The sequence below is a fragment of the Tachyglossus aculeatus genome, chromosome X1 (assembly GCF_015852505.1).
Source record: "Tachyglossus aculeatus isolate mTacAcu1 chromosome X1, mTacAcu1.pri, whole genome shotgun sequence".
NCBI classification, from domain to species: Eukaryota; Metazoa; Chordata; class Mammalia; order Monotremata; family Tachyglossidae; genus Tachyglossus; species Tachyglossus aculeatus.
Genome location: NC_052101.1, coordinates 129,512,122 through 129,517,538, shown reverse-complemented (window position 1 = coordinate 129,517,538; position 5,417 = coordinate 129,512,122). Strand labels below are relative to the sequence as shown.

At 46.1% G+C, this 5,417-nt stretch overlaps 1 non-coding gene across 1 annotated transcript; it reads left to right on the top strand.

Moving 5' to 3' along the window:
* The first annotated feature begins 3,425 nt into the window (after nt 1–3,425).
* LOC119920477 lies at nt 3,426–3,563 on the top strand. The gene has a single exon (XR_005448220.1). It is a non-coding gene; the product is annotated as a small nucleolar RNA SNORA7 (small nucleolar RNA).
* The last annotated feature ends 1,854 nt before the right edge of the window (nt 3,564–5,417 follow it).

Here is a 5,417-nt window from a genome sequence, read left to right as displayed (position 1 = left end):
TTGAGGAGGGGAGTAACATGCCCAGAGCATTTCTGGACAAGGGCAATCTGGGCAGCAGCATGAAGTATGGATTGAAGTGGGGAGAGACAGGAGGATGGGAGATCGGAGAGGAGGCCGATACAGTAGTCACCATGCCCCATTTAGCCTCCATACCCAAACTGTCGTCCCTTGATGACCAAATTGTCACTCTCAACACCACCCTCTCCACTGAACTCATTCACTCCCCTATCCCTCTGTCGATCTCCTACCACAAACCCACAGTTCTGGATCACCTGCACAGTCTGTTTTAACTCTGTCCTCTCCTTTGCCCGACAAAATTATTTCTCCCTTCTTATTGACACCCATGCCCCTCGCCATCTTCAGTTCTTCCAGATGTTTAACTCCCTCCTTCAAGCACCCTGTCCTCCCGCCTCCCCAGCTCTTGCCCCCAATAACCTGGCCACTTTATTGAGAAAATTGAAACAATCAATAATAATAATAATAATGGCATTTATTAAGCACTTACTATGTGCAAAGCACTATTCTAAGCACTGGAGAGGTTACAAGGTGATCAGGTTGTCCCACGTGGGGCTCACAGTCTTAATCCCCATTTTCCAGATGAGGGAACTGAGGCACAGAGAAGTTAAGTGACTTGCCCAAAGTCACACAGCTGACAAGTGGTGCTTCTCCCAATCAAGTGCGATCACCCTAAAATCTCCCCGGCCCCTCCCTAGTCTCTTCCCTCTCCTTCCCCTTTTTCAACTTTCCCATCTTTTCCAGCAGTATCTCGAGATCTCCTGCCTTCTCTCAAAATCCACCCCCTCCACCTGTGCATCCAAATTCGTCCCTTTGCACCTTATCAAACTACTTGCCCTCTCCCTTCTTTCCTCCCTAACTGCCATCTTCAGCTGCTGCTTTCAAAAATGGCCGTGACTCCCCTATCCTAAAAAAAACCTTCCCTTGACCCCCATGGCTCCCTCCAGTTATTGCCCCATCTTCCTCCTACCATTCCCTCTCCAAACTCCTTGAGTGAGTTTTCTACACTCGGTCTCACGTTCCTCTCCTTAACCCCTTCCAATCTGGCTTCTATCCCCTTCACTCCACAGACACCACCTTTTCAAAGGACACCAAAGATCTCCTTCTTGCCAAATCCAATGGCCTCTACTCCATCGTAATCCTCCTCGATCTCTCAGCTGTCTACAATACTGTTGACCACCCTCTTCTCCTGGAGACCTTATCCAGCCTCAGCTTCACTGACACTGTCCTCTCCTGATTCATCTCCTATCTCTCTGGCTGCTCATTCTCAATCTCTTATGTGGGCTCCTCCTCTGCCTCCAACCCCCTAACTGTGGGGGCCCCTCAAGGTTCAGTTCTGGGTCCCCTTCTATTCTCTATCTACACCCACTCATTTGCTCACATGGCTTCAACTATCACCTCTATGCAGATGATTCCCAAACCTACATTTCCAACCCTGATCTCTCTCCCTCTCTGCAGTCTCACATTTCCTCCTTCCTTTAAGACATCTCTACTTAGATGTCCCGCCATCACCTCACACTTAACATGTCTAAAACAGAACTCCTTATCTTCCCACCCAAGCCCTGTCCTTCCCCTGACTTTCCCATCACTGTACACAGCACCACCATCCTTCCTGTATCACAAGCCCACAACCTTGGCATTATCCTTGACTCCTCTCTCTCATTCAACCCACATATTCAGTCCATCACTAAAGCCTATCAGTTCAACCTTCACAGCATCACTAAAATCCACCCTTTCCTCTCCATCCAAACTTCTATCATGTTAATCTGATCATATCATATCCCGTCTTGATTACTGTATCAGCCTCCTCACTGACCTCCCAGCCTTCTATCTATCCCCACTCCAGTTCATACTTCACTCTGCTGCCTGGATCATTTTTCTACAAAAGCACCTAGGCCATGTTTCTCCACTCCTCAAGAAACTCCAGTGGTTTCCCATCCACCTCTACATCAAACAAAAACTCCTTACCGTCTGCTCCAAAGCACTCAATCTCCTTGCCTCCTCCTACCTCACCTCACTGCTCTCCTACTCCAACCCAGCCCATACAATCAATCGTATTTATTGAGTGCTTACTGTGTGCAGAGTACTGTACTAAGCGCTTGGGAAGTACAAGTTGGCAACATATAGAGACAGTCCCTACCCAACAGTGGGCTCACAGTCTAGAAGGGGGAGACAGAGAACAAAACAAAACATATTAACAAAATAAAATAAATAGAATAGATATGTACAAGTAAAATGAATAAATAGAGAAATAAATATGTACAAACATGTACACATATATACAGGTGCTGTGGGGAAGGGAAGGAGGTAAGACGGGGGGGATGGAGAGGAGGACGAGGGGGAGACGAAGGAGGGGGCTCAGTCTGGGAAGGCCTCCTGGAGGAGGTGAGCTCTCAGTAGGGCCTTGAAGGGAGGAAGAGAGCTAGCTTACACTATACACTTACACTTTTTACACTTACACTTACACCATACACTTTGCTCACCTAATGCCAACCTTCTCACTGTACCTCTATCTCACTTATTTCGCCACCGACACCTCTCCCGCCTCTGGCCTGGAATGCCCTCTGTCTTCAAATCTGACAGACAATGACTCTCCCCACCTTCAAAGCCTCACTGAAGGCACATCTCCTCCATGAGGCCTTCCCTGACTAAGCCCTCCTTTCCTCTTCTCCCACTCCCTTCTGCACCACCTGGATTTGCTCCCTTCATTCATCCCTCTCCCAGCTCCACAGCACTTTTGTACATATCTGTAATTTTATTTATTCATATGTCTGTCTTTCCCTCTGCACTGTAAACTCATTTTGGGCAGGGAATGTGTCTGCTATATTGTTATACTGTACTGCCCCCAGCACTTAGCACATTGCTCTGCATGCAGTAAGCGCTCAGTAAATATAATCGACTGACGGACTAACCAAAGGATTCAAGGATTCACCTTCCTATTGGCTAGATGCTTGATGGGAGGGAAAGCTCGGCATTCTTCAATGGGTGGGAAATCTCAGCATTTTGGCTATGAGATTTGGGCTACAGAGATCAGTCAATCATGTTTATTGAGCCCTTTCTGTGTGCAGAACACTACACTAAATTCTCAGGAAAGTACAATGTAATATTGTTGGTAGACACATTCCCTGCCCACAAGGAGCGAGTTGCTGGCAAGTGGGAATTAGCATTAGATGATCAGAACGTATTTGCACAACAGTTTTCCGGGCAAGAAACACCTTCTCAAATGGATTTCCACACCATAGGGCACTTAATCTCAAATATGTGCACTCGATTCAGGAGTCAAATTATGTGTCCTGACCCTCTGTGTCTCCGTTACCTGTTCTAATCCCAGCATCGCCACTTGTCTGCTGTGAGAACCTAAGTCACTTCACTTCTCTATGCCTCAGTTGTCTCATCTGTAAATTGTATGTCCCCTCTCAGGGTCGCACCTGGAGAGTTTCCAGTAGTCTACCAGTCTCGGCTACATGAGGGAGAGTCAAGCAGATGCATACCCATTCCATTCTTAGCTTGGGCAGTGGCTAGCAAGTGGAAGACCATCTACTACAAGTAAAAACTCACCCATGCTGGGCAGCAGAGGCATGGGAGAGAGTCGAGGGTGGAGACTCAAGTTTGCTGCATGGAAGGAGGCAACGGTAAACCACTTCTGGATTTTTACCAAGAAAACTCTATGGATCCACTACCAGAGTGATTGCAGATGGAGGTGGGATGTTCTAGGAGATATAATAATGATGGCATTTGTTAAGCGCTTACTATGTGCAAAGCACTGTTCTAAGGGCTGGGGGGATACAAGGTGATCAGGTTGTCCCACGTGGGGCTCACAGTCTTAATTCCCATTTTACAGTTGAGAGAACTGAGGCTCAGAGAAGTTAAGTGACTTGCCCAAGGTCACACAGCAGACATGGTGGAGCCGGGATTCGAACCCATGACCTCTGACTCCAAAGCCCGGGCTCTTTCCACTGAGCCACGCTGAGATATGTGTCTGTGGTGTCACTATGGGTCGGAAACGACTCAATGGCATAAGACAAGGCAAAATGTATGTATGCAGGACTTGGAGTATGTCCAATGTCTACACCTGTCTACATGTTTTGTTTTGTTGTCTGTCTCCCCCTTCTAGACTGTGAGCCCATTGTTGCGTAGGGACTGTCTCTATATGTTGCCAACTTGTACTTCCCAAGTGCTTAGTATAGTGCTCTGCACACAGTAAGCGCTCAATAAATACAATTGAATGAATGAATGAATGAATGTGATTATCCTCTATCTACTCCAGGGCTTAGTATGGTGCCTGGCAAATAGTAAGTGCTTAACAAATCACATTGAAAAAAGTCTGGCATTTCCTAAAGCCAGACAGTAAATCAATCCATTTTTATTGAGCTCCCACTGTACGAAGTGTTTGGGAGTGTACAGCAGATTTGGTAGACATGATGCCTGCCCCCAAGGAGCTCTCAATGTAGGAAGGGATTGTTAATGAACCTAATCTCTCAATGTCCTGCCTACTTTTCCACTGTGGTAATGGAAGTGCTTTTTTTATGTATTTGTTAAGCACTTACTATGTGTCAAGCAATGTTCTAAACACTGGGGTAGATACAAGTGAATTAGGTTGGACCCAGCCCCCGTCCCACATGAGGCTCACAGTCTAAGTAGGAGGGCGAACAGGAGGACTAAGGGACTGAAAAAATTAAGTGACTTGCCCAAGGTCACACACAAGCCGTCACACTTCCATGGCTGCCAAAGTGCCCAATTCCCCCAGGTAGTCTTTACACTGTCATCTGTCATCTTACATTGTTCTCGCCTCATATTGCTGTCAAGTTGTTGGGACCCATTTTGTGGAAAAACAGGACACCAGGTCCTTGGAAACCTTACTGCCAATCAGTAGAAGCAGCAGTACAGTACTTCTTTCAGGAATCTCCTTTATTGCACTGTACTCTACAAACAGGAAACAAATACTTCTCTGCTACTTTTATGGTGCGGTATTACAATATATGCAATGAAAATCCTCTCTCTTGTCACATTAAGGTGGTTGATGTTAACCTAGGGACACATTGCCATGTGGTATCAACCAAGGGGGAATAAAGTTATTGCAGCATTAGGAGGATTTACCCTCTTGGTAGTCTATCCTACTTTTCTTGATGTCTGCTAAGGCGCTCATTTTATAATTATTATTTTTTTTAATTTTGAGATCTCTCCTCCGGCGTTTCCTCTGCCTCTTCCCACATACACCAAGTGAACTGGCGACACCAAAACGTGGCCAGAGGGAAATTCTTTGTGGCTTTTTCTGAGTTTGCATCGAGTCATGTTGCTTTTACTCTTCCCTCATCCACAACTTCTCCTGTTTAGCTTGAAAAGTTCAATTAAGTTAATTCCAGGCAATCTATTGTTCAATTGGATGGATTCCAATTGCAAAT